Here is a 15,637-nt window from a genome sequence, read left to right on the forward strand (position 1 = left end):
TACACACAAATACACAAAACACCCCAAACACCCTCAAAACAAAAAATAAAACCCCCCAACCCCTAGACTTCTAACAATCCTAACTGTAGAGGACCAGATCTAAACATGTTTTATCACAAACATTTTGAACATTGCTACAGCAAAGCTGATCAGAGGAGGGGTGGGGCAGTGCTGTCCTGACCCAACTCCCTGCTCTGCCTTGAGACTTGTGCCCAGTGCCTTCACCCCAACTCATTTCCTGGGGAAGGGCTGGCTGTGCAGGTGTGAAAAACATGCAAAAAACCTAATTTACATAAGAGGCATACAGACTGCACCGCCTCTCACTTTCTCCTCTGTTTTTTTCCTCTTTCCTTTAACTGGTTGCCACACTTAAGAACACAACTGTACAATAAAGAAAAAAGTTCCCTGACACATGGTCCGGTATCTTTGTTCACGAGAACTTGCAACAAATATCATGCCAAATACTGTGGTCATGAAACTTAGCATTATAACTTAGCATTATAAACTTCACTAGGGATGAATACCTGAATAATGTCTCACAGAATCACAGAATTATTTAGGTGTGAGTTATAGCTTATTAATTCACACTCAAAAATTTCCTCAAGATTATAAGTTTAAACTGAGAAGAACATGATACAAATTTAAGAATTCTGCTATACCCATGCTTGGTACCATATGGAAATAAAGGCTGAAAAGCAATACAAATTACATACAAACATTGAGTTAAACAGGCTTGGGATTTTTTTAAAGAACATGCTGCATTTGCTTTTCTATGAATTTCTCCAAGTGAGAGAAATAGGCTCAGATAGGCTTGGATAGTGTCATAGATAAATAGATCCCTCAGGTTAGAAACTACAATCGCTATTTACTTTTCAGAAAATGGGCACACATTTCTTTCATATCATTGCTTCTTGCCTGGAGCTACCACTCTTATTCTGAATTTCTAGATCTCATATACTATCAAAAAGAACAATGAGACTATAAGAAAAAGCTGTGTTTTCCCTACAATGTTTTTGAAAACTGCAATTCTGCTAATAATGAAAATTATTTGAAAAGTAAGCAGAGGGAAAGAAAACATATGATGATCACTCCCTTCCAAGAAAAAACAAAGAAATTCACCTCAGCATTCTCAAAAAATCATCTGTTTAGATCCAGTTATAAGAGGTGGTTGTTGAACAATCACAGATATGGTTTCCCTTATTTTTTCTGTATTGAAAATTATAAAAAAACCTCTATAGCGAGAAGGACCCAAGACTAACTGGGAATGCTCAGTTAAGACAATTGCACTTATCTCACTGACTTTTGAACAGTAATTTCAACTGCTACTGCATGTAAGTATAGAAGAATTTCAGTGGTTAGGCAATTTTCAGAATACTTGCTGCTTCTTAGGATAAATTGATGAAGATTGCAAATAAACATGAAGTTTCAATATTAGGAGGGAAAAACATGGCATAAACTCCTTACAAACATAAGCCTGAAATAAGTAATAATCCCAAAATTACAGGTGTGTTATATTCAGCTCAAATTGTGATCTGAATTTAAGTTTCCCACGACTGAATTTACACTGTAGCCAGTCAGTTTTAGTCTAATTGCAGCTGCAAAGTCTTAAAAAATACTACATTTCTAGTACATTTTCTAGAGAAATGTACAAAAATTAGCATCAGTACAGTCTAGCACAACCGATAGTATCATTCTAGCTTTTACTTCTGATATAACCTTGTAAAAGAAATGTAATACACTCTGGGTCTCTCTTAGTTTCTTTTATGCACCTCTCTTTGCTTAAATTCAGATGTGTCACTATAAAAATAAAAAGATTACGATCAGAAACAGAATGTTCAGCCCTGAGTTTCTTTAAGACAAAAGTTCCTGTAGAGTAAAATCTCTTATACCTGGAGCAAACCACTAATTTATAAATATGAAAAAAAATAATACATGCACACAAAAATCAGTATTTTATGCATTAGACTTACAGAGTAGACCTTCATAAATTGAATAAGCTCTCAAAAAAATCAAAGTTCACTACCTACTACCACTGCAAGACCTCAAAAAAAGCATTTGTAACACAGAATGAGTCTTAACTCCTCTCCAGTAAGAAAGGTCAAATGACTGAAAAGAAAAATTCTTAAGGAAGTCTAACAGGTTTTGTCTAAATATTATACAAAGAAACTCACACGTCTCAGTCCTCTCTTTCTTGTCTTCATCACTGAACTGAAGTGCATGCCCTTGTCAAGGATAAAAGAAAATAAAACTTGTCAGAACCTACTGAGAAACTGTCTAAGGGAATGATTGATATGCAATATGATCTCTTGAGGCTATTTAATGATTAGAATTTGATATCTCCCTCTAGGCGTTCTAGTCTCAGAAGAGGAGGCATAAAAAGACTTACAATAACGAGAAACAGGATGGGAAAAGCAATTTAAACCAGCAGGGCATGTGGACACACACAAACACACACACACAACACAAGCACACCCCGTAACATATAATATGGCCAAAAAAAGTTACTGCTTTATTATACAAATTCTTAGAACTTAATTACACAGGAGACACAGGCAGGACATTTTCATTGCATTACCTGGTTTAGTTACCATGTGGTGATACTGCCTTCATTCATATGATAATGCCACAATTACACATTCATTCTGGAAATGTGGAAGTTGAGTGCCTACCCTCATTAACCTGAAGAAATCTAAACCCATTACTCCCTCTTTCAAGTTACAAACATTAGCTTTCAAATAAGGCTGGGATAGCTATGAGGACTCTGTGAAGCCTTCTCCCTGAACCAAAAGAGATTCTTCACTCTGAGATTTTTTACCCTTGGACTACGAGAAAACTCTAACATCGGATTCCCATAAAGTACAAATTTTCTTGGACAGGTATTCTCACTTTCAAGCAAGCCTAATACAGTTTTTAGGAGAATTTCATCAAATAAAAATTGACTGGAGATTACTATGCTTTTACATCACAAATTTTTTTTAAAGTAAATCTCCCCCTTAGGTTTTCTTTATTTGTTTGAAAGTTGACAACTTCATCAGCATAAGAGTGTCTTCCAGCTTTTCTTCCTTTACAGCTCTCCTCCTAACTTAGTGGGCTTTCATCTGCTTAATGCAGTCTTGAATCCCTTATATTTAAGAGGTGAGAGAATGTGTCTCAGCAAAATAAGTCTCCACAAAGTGTTGCAAAAAATGGGATCACCAGAATCACTCACTAGACCTATGTTGCTAGATTAAGGAAGCTGGTGAAGGGGCTGGAGCACAAGTCACACAAAGGGTGGCTGAGGGAGCTGGGATCATTTTGCCTGAGAAAAGGAAGCTTAGGGGTGGTCCTTATTGCTCTCTACAAATATCTGAAAGGATGCTCTAGCAAGTTGGGGGGCAGTCACTTCTTCCAAATAACAAGCAATAGGGCAAGTGGAGATGGCCTCCAGGTGGAGTGGGGGAGGTTTAGACTAAATATTAGGAATTTTTTTTTCACTGAGAGAGTTGCTAAGCCCTGGAACAGTCTGACCACAGAAGTGATAGAATCACCATCCCCGGAGACATTTGAAAGGCATGTGGAAGTGGCACTGAGGGACATGGTTTAGTGGTGGCTGTGGCAGTGTTGAATCCTAGAAGTCTTTTCCAACTAAAAATATTTTATTATTCTATGATTTTAGACAACATTAATGAAACCATTCCTGTGCTGCCTGCTGACTTCCCTTCTTCCTGGCAAACAGTTTAAAAGCTTGCCTAGAAGACAATCTGTGGCATATACTCTGCTTACTGTCCTGTCTATGCTTAATTCAATAATGAAGGAAGAAATTCTTAACTTTCTAGTTGACATTCAAGTACTTGGAGCTGTGAATTATACTATATACTATGGACCCCTAAAAGCTAAGCATAATACTACTGTACAAAAGTGGATGGATCCATACTATGGATCCATATCTTAAGCTGGTTCCAGGCCAAAACAGTGAGCACTGGAATTCTAAAGGTCTAAGCAGTAAACTAGATAGGGTTAGAGCATGGACTCCAACATTGTCCTGCCCCAGTATTCATACCTCCCAATCAATGCACAGGCATAAACAGGGAGTAGGATAGGCCAGAGGTATTCCTCAACAGACAGCTCTTTTTTATTTCTTTTTAGTAAGAAAGATTTTCACCATAGAGATGAAAGCTCTGCTGTTATGTGGTCTCAGAGCCAGAGAACAAGACCTGGACCATTTTATTGACTAAGATACCACCTCATGGACAGAATAAGAGATATCTTTCCTCACCACTGATGAACATACCAAAGAAGCAGGAAAGCTTACTTGGAAAATAGATTAAAACTTTTGCAAGCAGTTTTCTGTTCAGTTAAAAAGGTCCTCCATTTCAAATCCCACACTCCCAAATGATAGAAACCGAACCATCTTTAATGGTCTTTTAACAATTCCAAGAGAAAACCTAGAATAATACGTGATTTTTTCCCTTAGAAAAAAAAAAATCTCAAAATCATCTGCATGACAATCTCTATCATTCTACTACTTCAAAGCCATCTCACATGTAGTTAATTATACTTTCTTTCATCAAAGTGTTTTCAGATATCTAATGTAATAGATCACATTTGCTTTGTAATGTGTATAGTTGTAGCTGAGTAAGAAATGGAAGCAAACAAAAATGATAGAATTTACCATTTCTCCTCCTGTTTATCCTTTCACTCCAACGATTGGAATGTTGCCATCTTTGCCTAGCAAATGAATAGGTACCTTGGAAACAAATACTAAAGCTCATGTTCATTTCCCAAACTCTATATGAAAAAGTTAGATATTCTGTCTATACCAGAAGCATATTCTTCAGGCAGCAATTCTTCCTACTGTAACATAGATATTTGACATTAAATATTAGTTGAAATCAACCACTATGAAAGCATCCTGAAGATTATGTCAGAAAAAGCCCAAGTGATTAGCATTGATTAGACAGCTAATTGTCCTAACTGAACTGTAGCAAGATGATTCTTTCACCTTTAACCAATATATACGGAATTATCTTTATAACCACAGAGTTAGAAAAGTTGTTTCATACATGAACAAAGTCCTCATGACCAAAATCAGGAAGAGTTTATTCTGCTATGAGTTTCTTAAAGGTTTTTGTCTGTTCTATCATTAATTGTGCTGACAGTTTATCCAAGATAATGTAGCATCCATTGGCAGGAAATTCAGTACAAAATTAAGACTGAAATTCAGATATTTTCTCATCTACCATCCAATTAATTTTTATTTTCTGGGGCTGTTTTTGTAATTGCTGCCATTAATATTATTACTCCCATAGCCATCTTCAAGTTATTTTAAAAACTGTTGCAATGAATCCTCCCTTGTGTAAAATCATATCTCACAGAACACGCTTATCCATTTTTGACATCTTCACCTGATACTAGCCTTTACCACCATACAGCTGATACCCTTGTGGAAAACAGGTATTATGTTAGAAATATTTGGGATATTTACTTTTAAAAAACATGTTTCCCTTGATTTTTGGTTGCAATGAGTACCATTTATGAATTACTTTCTAACAAGACCCATAAAATATTATTAATAATAATAATATCATATTGTTATTTAGCATACTCTACCTGCTTTCAAAATACTTCAAAACTACATGGGCATTTTAAAATATGAGGAGAAATATTTTTTAACAATATGATTCAATGACAAAACATTATGCCTTGGTACCTTTTCAAGATCCATCTTACTGTTGTTCTTCCCTGCTTGAAAATGTACTCTTTTATAAAAGTATCTTCTATACTTTTCCTCTTTTGCACTTAGCCTTCTCAGTTCTTTTCTAATTCTCAAATCTTTCTCATCGAGTACATACTGCTAGCATGTTCTTTTCTCCAAACCATAATTCTTTCCTGTGACTTTTCTTCTCCTGGGTCATTTGTTTTCAGCTTCCTTTTGTATACAGGAAAAATATCCCCATCCGATCAATCAATGCAAATTTGATTTTAATGTGTAGAAGGAACCGATTTCATTTATTTTGAAATGGTTTCTGGTTTTCTTTACTTATTTGGGTTTGGGTTGGGGTTTTTTTCTTTTTTTTCTTGTATCATATCCATATGGGATGATATTGCAGAAAACAAAAAAAACCCCACCAAAACCAACCAACAACAAAACAAAAAATCAAAAAACACACACACAAAAAAAAAAAAAACACCAAAACAAACCAAACCAAAACAAACCAAACCAAACCAAACCAAAATAAAACAAAACCAAAAAACAAACAAAAAAACCAAAAAAAAAAACCCCCAAAAAAACCCCAGACCAAAACAAAAAAAAACCCCACAGAAGACAATTTGCAACTGCCAGGTTGACTAGGAAGGACTGATCTATTTTTTCCTGCCCTGGGTCAACTGATTTAGGTCAGGATTCAGAAAAAATATACCTTGTCACATGGCAAGAGTTACAGCTTCCTGTGTGCTTCTATTATATCATCTTAAGAAATCTCACTAATAAAACATAATACCAACCAAAAATATCTACCACAAACTAATGCAGTCAATTAATAGAACAGATGGAGGTCAGGGCAGACAATTAAATCCCTTTGACAGAGGAGAAGATTATTCTACCTCATATTGGAGATATGTCAGTAATTCCTGTGTGATCTGACTTACACTTTATTCTTCAAAATAATTCCTTCCATAATTCCTTCTTTGGCATGAGAGAAAAAGATCTATCATCTAAAGATCTTGCTTGGAGCTGTATATAATTATTTTTAAATGGTGGGAAAGTAGACATATGTTTTTTCAGCAGTATTCTTATTGATTCCCAGAACAAGCAAATCAAATCTCCTTTTTGCCTTTATTTAGACAGCTGCTGCTCCTTGAAGTCCACCTTTCAAAAGGATGACACAACTATCACCTTGGCAAGGTGCTAACCACTAACCACTTTTTTTGGAATACAATATTTTCTTCTATAAGTACCAAAGATAACCATCCAGGCGCCCTGATTCATTATTTCTCTGGCCCTCAATTTCAGCATATTTGCAATAATTTATTTCCTAAAGTCTTGCACCAAGATGGTATTCTGGATGTTAGATACAATGCCAATAATACAAACTGTTAAGGGTTGTTGCCATATTCTGGCAATATTGATTACTTATTTTGTGTTTCAAACAAAAAAGAAACTGAGGGGGGTTTTTTTTGTGTTTTTGTGGGGGTTTTGTTTGGGTTTGGTTTTTTTTGGTTTTTTTGTTTTGTTTTGTTTTGGTTTGGTTTGGGTTTTTTGTTGTTTTGTTTTGTTTTTGGGTGGTGTTTGTTTGTTTGTTTGTTTCTGATTTTGATGATTTCCAGGATATAGATTTCAAATGATAAACCATAAACAGCTATAGAAAAAAAATTCTTCAGCTGAGGAATTAAATTAAGTTTCCCATGAGATATTTTTTCACAGAAAAAACCTCTGTACCAAATGAGTTCTTATTTGTTTTTTTTAAAAAAGTCAACACAAGTTTTGATAACTTTTTGACTCCTTTTTTAAAAAGTTAACTTCATAATATACTGTGGTAAAATTTAAATTTCAAAAATTTTGGAGAAATTTGCACTAATATTATACTAATATTTAAAAGCACTGAAAATCCGTATCCCAAAAGACAATGAAGGTGCCAGGAGAGTGACCTGTTAGTATAATTGCTGTGATTTCTCTGTCCCAGCTTCTATTTTCATGGGTGAAATTCTAATACATCCATTTTCTTTGTCAAGCTCATCTATTGAAAGTCTTGCTTTGGTAATTAATAAACTCAGATTGTCTAATTACTGCACCATCCTAAAAGCTTTGTTTTTCAAATACATATACTTTAATGAATTCTGATCTCAAATTAATATATATTTGATGCTGAATATATCAGGTCTGAATTTCTTGTACCTTTATGTAGCTTATTATCTCACTGTTTATACATTTAAATTTTGATTGCTTCTAACAAAAACAGATTATAGTTCTGTCATTGTTACAACTTTGTATTGTAGCCTCACACCATGCCACTTAATGAGTTGTATTTCACTAATACTTTATAAAAAATATGAAATAAAAACTATTCCAGTCATCTTTAAAGTATTTACTTCTGCTTCATTTGGTCAAAAAATTTTCTTTTAACTTTCTTCCTTTAAACAGAATTGTATTAACAACAGAAATGCTGTCTCTAATTCGTCACCTAACTTTTCAAGTGACTTAGCATCATTACTTAAACTTGAAACATAACTTTGTTTTTTTCCATTCTTTTTAATACTTCCATATAATGAAAGTGAAAGGGTCATACTGTTATTTAAAATTCATGGAAAGAAAAATTTAATTGCTCTAAAATGAAGATCACAGGTTCATAGATTGGCTGAAGTTGGAAGGGACCTCTGGAGTTCATCTGGTCCAACCTCTCTGCTCGAGGAGACCCCTGCAACCTGTTTCGGTGGCATTGCTTAAGTAAGAATAGACTGCATCTCATTACTCACAGCTAGTTTTCAAGGATTTGCATCTCATCTTTATGAATCAAACTCATTACATATGTCTACCAGTAATAGCAGTCACACTGGTACGACATAGCGAAAGAAATACCACCTACCAACCTTTAAAGCCAAGCAAAAAGCTTCAAACAACAGAAGCAATAAAATTTTTCAATATAATTGACTCCACTGAGTGCAAACTACATTAGAATTAAATGTGTGATTTAGTTCCAGATAAAAGAGCTTTGTTTCCATCATGGAGATACAAACCACAATTTTAATAGATATCTGGTTGCAGGTAATTGATTTCTTAAACAAAGAAAAAATGCAGTTTTTTGAGATTATAACTAGGCACCAATTTTTTCAGTTACTTCCTGAAGTCATATAGAAACATAAAAATTCAGGCTGTTTTTTCTAATATTCTGTGAACAATCGTGTAAGCTTTAAATCCAGGTTCATTCTTTGAGCGCAGAAAGGCAAATCTCCATTGCTATTAATAGAGCTGCAGCTAGGTGAAAAAGAGAATAGTTCTACTTCATACATCGTCATAGGAAATAGAGCCTATAATGAAAGCTGACAGAATCTGATTTTACTTAAGCTGAGTAGTTTCACCTACACTCAGATATTTTGAGGGATTTTTAAAGTTGTGGATAACAATATTACCCTATTTTTGTTGTGTTCCCTTTCTCTGGCTTTTTTCTTGGAAAAGAAAAATTGAATGCAAAGCAGTATATATGAAAGGAAATATGAGGAGAGTGTTGATAATAAACCTGGTAGTCAGAGTGGCTTAGATACTTTCAGCTTCTATACTTAAGATCCAATAGAAAATACTAAGTGTCTGTGTGTGTATATATATATATGTATATGTTTTGCACAACATCAATAGAAAATAAAAAAAAAACCAAAATTGTGCTCTAAAAATATTCTGTACAATACCAGCTATCTGAGTCTAAATTTGTATGCAATTAAAGCTAAATGTATTTTATCTTCATATATCCAAACAAACATATTTACCTTCGGAATCAAATAGTGATTTTCAATTCTAAGTAATTTCTACAAGCAGTTTGGCTTCCTGCTGGCAAAAACATTTTTTTTCTTTCGAAAAAGAAGTATGCCATCATCTTCCCTAGTCACTCAACAGATGTATCAATTTGTTTTCAGGGCAGTGATTAGCATAATTGTGGTGGATTACTCGCATTTAGCACAGAATGGAAATAATTCAGTATTTTAGCAGATACGGCATAGAATGTATGGGATATCCAAACCCTCTGGAGTGGTGCTGGAAGTTTTTTTCCTCAAACTGGACTAAAAGCCATTTTTAAAAACCCAATTCTGTCTGAAAGAACCAAAAACCTTAATCCTTCTGATGTGCTGTTTGATAAACAATTTTTACTACTGCTAGGGCACACAACCATGAAATCAGCTGCAAATAGCTACGCTGAGGGCATTACTCAGAAGGGTTTCAGTGTGATACAATTTCTTTTAAAATCAGAAAAAAAAAATCGGAACGTGATTCCATTTATTATTGCTTTTCTACTTTATCTCCAAATTCCTGATGCTGAGGTGCACACAGCACTACCTTTAGTGCTATACGAGTGTTAAAATTGATCCATTATATATATGCTCAGCCATTTACCTTAATACTCTTGCATGTTTTATAAACATGCATAGAGAATGATTGTGTGATATTATACAGAAATATCATAAAATTATAAAATGGTTTTGGTTGCAAGGGACCTTTAAGACTATCTAGTGCCAACCTCCCTGCCATGAGTAGGGATGCCACACACTAGACCAGATTGGTCAAAACCACCCAACCTGGCCTTGAGCACTTTTAGGGATAGGGTATCCACTTCTCTGGGCAACCAGTTCCTGTGTCTCTCCATCCTCACAATAAAGAACTTTGTCCTTACAGCCCCTCTAAATCTATGCTCTTTTAGTTTAAACCTTTCCCCTTTGCTCAGAGTCAATACAGACCCTGATAAAAAGTCTCTTTCCACATTTCCTATCACTCCTTTTTTATATATTGAAAGGTCTCATAAGAGCCTTCATGAGGCTGAACATCTCCAACTGTGTCAGTCTGTCTTCACAGGCAAGGTGTTCCAGTCCTCTGATCATCTTTGAAGTCATCCTTTGGACCCACTCTAACATGTCCATCTCTTTCTTGTGTTGAGAACTTGAGAGCTGGATGCAGCATTTTAAGGTGGAGTTTCACCACAGCAAAATAAAAGGGCAGAATCACCTCCAACAACATGTTGGCCAGATTTTGATGCAGCCCAGGATACAGTTGGATTTCTGGGCTGCAAGCACACACTGCTCACTCATTAACAATTTCTCATTCACCAGAACCTCTATGTCCTTCTTCGCAAGGCTACTTTTAATCCATTCACCATCCAGCCCCTAATGGTAATGGATATTGCCATGACACAGGTACAGGACCTTACAGTGGTCTTGCTGAACTTCATTAAGTTTTCATGGACCCACTCCTCCAGCCTGTGGAGGTAGCTCTGGATGGCACTTGCACCACTCATCCACAGACTTGCTGAGGGTGCATTTAATACCATTGTCTATGTTACTCATGAAGATATTTAATAGCATTGTGCCAGTATGGACCTTTGAGAGACATCAGTCATTACTGGTCTCCATCAGTAATCAATGTAGCCCTTGGTTTCAAAACCTAGATTACAACCTGTAAAAAAAAGCATTGTATGACATCGTCATCCCATTATAGAAGCTGGAGTTTATGACCCCATAAATCATCTTCTGTCAGTTGTTTCTAAAAGAAACTTCAGGAAGTCATAGAGATACCAGGACACAAGATTTTGCTGTTACACAGAGCTACTCTTTTTATATGAAAACTGAGGGAGATAACTGATGAACAACAGGTAAAGGGATATTTATTAACAGATACAGATGGTCTTCCTTTCCTGCCAGCTACTGAGTTGTCCAAAAACCAAACTGTGATCTTGGGGTTAAAAATGAAGTTGGGGTTTGTTTTGAACATTGACAGAAAGAGGACAACTGCTTGCCTGTAATTCATTTACACTGGAATCTTGTTTTCAAAAGCTTTACTGTTCTTAAGAAAAAAAACCAAAAACAAACAACCAAACAACAACACTGAGTTATTATGAGCTCCTCTTAAAAGTTCCCTGTAGAAACAGATATAATAGATATAACATCATTACCTGTTGTTCAGTACAGTAGATTTAAACTATATAAGTCACAGTGGTAAAACATTTTCAAGTTTAAATACTGACATAATAAAATTTGCACTCCAGTTCTTTGAATTGAACATGACTGAACTTGAAATGAGCTGTCGGCAAAACTGTGATTATTTTTTATTTCACGTTTACTTATTGCTCATGATGTTATCATTCAGTGAACTCCCATTATCCATGAAGTCTGTATAATGTTGAAATTACACTAGTTTAACCATTCTCTGTTATTGTGGTACAATACTTTGTGTAATGTTATGTTCAAATTAATTTTCTACAAAATCACTTATATTTCTGAAAGCATTACTTAGATAAGAATACAATATATGCGTCTTAAAGTTTTACAACAATCATGACTCATATTTTTATAAAATTGTTTAACTATCTTCCCAAAGCTGTTAATAAAGCTAATGAACTTAGGTAGAAATTTTAAAATTACTCAATTACATTGCCACCTGAAAGTAAATTTAATGACCTGGAAAGTTATGGTGTTTGCTATTTCATATTTCCATTTCTCACTTGGGTTCTTAGGAAATTCACATATTGATGGAAATGATTAGAGCTTACCTACATTTAGATACTTTAGATCAGTCATACTGAAATACATGACAAAATATCGGAATAAAAAATTAACGGATACATCATTTTGAATTCGAATGGAAGCAAGGAATTACTTATATTCATTAAAGAATCTGAATATTTTGATTCCACTATTCACAGTATGTCTCTACCTTTAAAAGAAAACATACCCTAATATCAGTGATGTAATGGGTTTGTTAAGATTAGATTTACCAGTAACAACTCACAGCAAAGGAGATGATGCAATTTTATTTATTTTTTCTAGATCAACTGAGAAACAGTTAACTAAACTGCATTTAGGATTTCAGAATAGTCTCCCTGGAAACAAATGTGTAGTTTCATAGAGAGCTGTGGAACATCCTACAGCAAAATCTTGACAAACTCTCAGTAAAGTCTGGGTAAATTTCTGAACAGTAGGTGTTAAATTCAGTTTACACTACTGGAATTTCTTGAAGAAGATACAGTTTCCAATTTGGAAGCCTACTGCAATGCTGAGCACCAGCCTCAATTAATTGATGACATGACCAGACCATCAGTCTGGGTTCAACTGGTAACTTCATTAGTTGCTCCTGCTCATCACATATATTTCAGTATGGAAAACACACCTTCTACCTTTATAAAAGGGAAGAATTTAAAACTGAGTTCTTTCCTTCCTTCCTGCCTTGTGTTTCAAAATTAAGAGGATTGGTAGAAAGAAGGCACACTATAATGTCAGCAGAGCCTATGTATCATAGCACAGGTCTTAGATGCCTACGTAATTGATGGATTTCCATGCTAAAATTGTGCAGATATTTCACCATGACAGAAAAAATGTGGGGAGCATTTTTCTTCCACCTAAGAGTATAAAATCAGTGGGAGCCGAAAAGAAAACTGAAAGAGTTGAAGACGCTGCTAAACCAAAAGTTGGACTGCTCAGCTAAGAGTTCTTTCATGTACAGCCATAAACCCTGACAAGAGGAAGGCAAAGATTCTTATCTGAATCCCAAGAGCTGAAAAGTAAGCTGTGGAGAGCTGACAGCTCTAAGAATGAGAATTGTATTGTGCCCTGATTTTCCTCAGAGAATAAGGAGCTGATCTGTTTCCTAAAACTTCCAAGATCAAAACTGGAACAATTTATTCCTGCCTTCTAATAGAAAGGCTTTATTTTTCCTTCACATTTGTTACCATAAATGATACAAGACAGAAGGTTTGATCAGAGTCTGAGAACATGATCAAGAATCTGACAGTATGTGGCTACATCAGAGGAACGACACAGCACTTCACAGACTACCACAGGGCTCCATCTGCACATTCAGCTGTCACGTTGGGATTCTAGAATGAAACCCCACCATTTAAACTCGCTTACACTTCTGATGCAGGATCAAAATCTGAGGACAAAGCATGGGCCATTTGTTTGCGTCAATTTTTAATACCATTTTGTGCAAGCCAGGAAACACCTATCGCATACTCCAAACATGAAATTATGTTTTCCGTTCTTGAGAAAGGTCATGGGCTTATCATGTTGAAGAACTTTATCCAGAACTACAGATGAGAAAGATAGCAAGTAAGCAGTTAAAGTGTTCAAGATGTAGGGATTTCTTTCTGTATTTCTCTTAAATATAAGACTACAATATAGCCAAAGTCATACAAGCTGTCTAAGCTACCATTCCTAGTTATCTTGAATTTTTTTGTTCTTCTGTTCATCCAAATGGATCTCTGTTTTCTGCTGAAAATACAACTTCAAGGTTTGGCTTGGACTATGGATTATCCTGAAGGCCTTTAGATTAATTTCTATTTCTCTCCTGAAAAAATTCTCAATACAAACCTTTTCTAGACAAAATAAGAAATTAACAAATATTTCTGTGTTTCAGTTGTGTATTTTGGAGTACCTCAGGGTTGGCGGTTGAACACAAATATTTGAGGCTACTTCAGAAAATTAGCAAACAGAGAAGCAGAAATTAATTTTATGCTGATGGAAAACTTCATTTTCTAATCTCTTTTTCTTTGTGGGTTTTTTTTGTTTGTTTGGTTGGTTGGTTGTTGTTGTTGTTGTTGTGGGGGTTTTTGTAGGTTTTTTTTTTTAATGGACAGTCCAATTATCACCTCACATGAACAAGGAAATTTTTTAAAGGCACAGCTGGCTTCTGATGTTCACTAACTTCCAGTGTGAGCTAAAAGCCAGACATCAATAGGCTCCATCTCACTTTTCTGTTTTAATGTTGATTGCTTCCTTTTCCTCTCCTCTCTGACTTTCCTGCTGTGTGTTATGAAGAACAAACAAAACGCTGAGAAAACAGAGAAAACTAAAATCCCTCCATCCCTCAGTTTCCCCTCCAAAATCCTCTCCCCATCTCCTGTGTTGTATCTCAGCATACTGTGACAGATCTAGAGATGAGCATTTCCCTTCTTGGAACATTGGCTGTGGCTTATTCTAGTACCAGAGAAAGTAAATGTACCATGAATTGTTAGTTCTAAAGAAATTAAGCTATTACTTCAACTTTGACTTCAGCTTTATATGAGCCTGGTATTCTTTATATCAGTTGCTTGCCTCATTCCTGAAAAAAAAAAGTCATGAGTTCTCTGAAGTAGAATACGTAATTGAATTTTATGTATGGCACTCATGCATATTGTACTACTCACTATATAACTCCTAAAAGTTCAGCTGTTATCACAATCAGTGTGGATGCTAAATTATTAAACAGGACACTGTTCATAAAGTATTTTTTATTCAATTACCTGTTAATTGTTACAAATTGGAATAAACATGGTTCAGTGATGCAAAAATCACAGGAATTTTCAAAGCTGTTATTTTCTTTGTCTGAATTTTATGCTTCACATAATGGTACACTTGATTCTCATAACTAACCTGTCACACTTTGAATTATTGCTTATTCACAGCTTTATCATCACATCAGATATATTATTATTCCTTCTCCTTGAATTTAGGTCCCAGTGTTAAGGCAAAATGGAAACGTCATTATACTCAGCTAGTGCATTGATTACAGAAAAATTCACATCTGCTTTGAAGTTCATGGATAATATTAAGTGAAAAGGAAGAACGTGCACCAGAGAAACGTTTCTGGTCACTTTTACATCTCACTCCCATCTCATTAATCAATGTGCCAGGCACCGTATGAAAGAATGGTACTTAGATTAAGGTGCTTTATAAATAGAATATATTCTATGCATAGATTTCTAAATTAAACACTTGCCACATATTTCATATCGATGTAATAAAAATATTTATATATGTATGTGCATATATATATATACACATACATATAACTATATGTGATATCTGTGTCTATGCTATACATTAAAATATGTTCTCTCACATTTTACTAGCAACAGAGAGAAAAAAATATATCTTTATGGTAACAATATGAAACAGCAACCAAGCCTCTTTTTTAGTACAACCCTAT

The 15,637-nt window shown here is 35.0% G+C and overlaps 1 protein-coding gene across 3 annotated transcripts in view; it reads right to left on the reverse strand.

Moving 5' to 3' along the window:
- Window positions 1–15,637, reverse strand: part of NLGN4X (neuroligin 4 X-linked) — a 155,366-nt gene that overhangs the window by 110,830 nt on the left and 28,899 nt on the right. The gene's annotated exons all lie outside the window — the stretch shown is intronic.

This window comes from Prinia subflava, chromosome 3 (assembly GCF_021018805.1).
Source record: "Prinia subflava isolate CZ2003 ecotype Zambia chromosome 3, Cam_Psub_1.2, whole genome shotgun sequence".
Taxonomy (NCBI): Eukaryota; Metazoa; Chordata; class Aves; order Passeriformes; family Cisticolidae; genus Prinia; species Prinia subflava.